This window comes from Populus euphratica, unplaced genomic scaffold (genome assembly GCF_000495115.2).
Source record: "Populus euphratica unplaced genomic scaffold, PopEup_1.0 scaffold9.1, whole genome shotgun sequence".
Classification (NCBI taxonomy): Eukaryota; Viridiplantae; Streptophyta; class Magnoliopsida; order Malpighiales; family Salicaceae; genus Populus; species Populus euphratica.
The window spans coordinates 597,089-598,278 of NW_011499857.1; positions in this window are offsets into that span (position 1 = coordinate 597,089).

Sequence of the window (1,190 nt, forward strand, 5' to 3'; positions counted from 1 at the left end):
AAGTTCATATTGAGTTTATATTATACTTATTCTTACATCATCAGTGTGACCTTTTCACCTTGACATAAAAAGTTAACTAAACATAATGAAAAGGAGAAATATAAATAAATAAGATAAGAACATAAATAAGATATAAGTTAACTAAGTAAATGAAAAATATAAACAAGAGATTAATGAAAACAAAACTTAAGTATTAAAAAACTATAAATAAAAAGAGTAAAACATGATCTTGATCTGAAAACCAAGATGCCTAAATTCATGACAAATACCTTATTTTATAGGTTAAAATTTGAAACTATTTATTTGTTAACTAATTGTTGAGTGGGCAGCCACATCTTGACTTGGTGAAAATCCTTATCTTCTTATCTGCCAAAAACATCATTGCTAACATCAGAGTTTGAATAAATTATCCTCATAAAAGTTCTAGGAAATTGTCTCAGCTTTCCAGCCTAAAAAAAAAAAAGCTTCATCAATATTGATGAATGCATTAGAAATCCCAAGAAATGGATATCCTAAAATAACAGGAAATGAATTAGATGCTTCAACAGATTATGTGTCCAAGATAATAAAATCTTTAGGCATTATTTCTCTAAGCACTTGATCAATGCATGATTATTTTAGGCCTATGTCTAAGTTTTCTAGCTATATAAATCAAATTGAAATCCAAGATCTACAGCTCCAAATATGACCCAATAACTAAATAGTGTTTAATTTTGGACCGAACCAGCATCACTTTTCTAAGTTTCACCCTCTCCGTGTCTTTTTAATTTCAGTAGTTGAACTCATCAATCAATCCTTTGATTTAAATGATAAGCTTGTATTTATGAACATTTACTATAAATTAAAGATATCCTATAATATCAGATTTGTTATTATAAAACATGTTTTAGTTAAGGAGTTATTGATACTTTAAGTGCAAAATGCTGATATAAAAATGTATTTTTAAGTACTAATCAAGAGCAGTAGTTTTTGTCTTATGAGTATGAAGGCACTACTTATACGGATCCTTGGTTCCAATTTTCATGGATCATAAGAGCTTTAAATATCCGATGTCACAGAAGGAGTTGAACATGCGACAATGGAGATGGGTAAAATTAATTGAAGACTATAATTGTATTATAGATTATCATCCAGGAAAAGAGAATGTAGTCGTAGATGCTCTCAGCCGTAAATACAAGGCAATTAAAGGT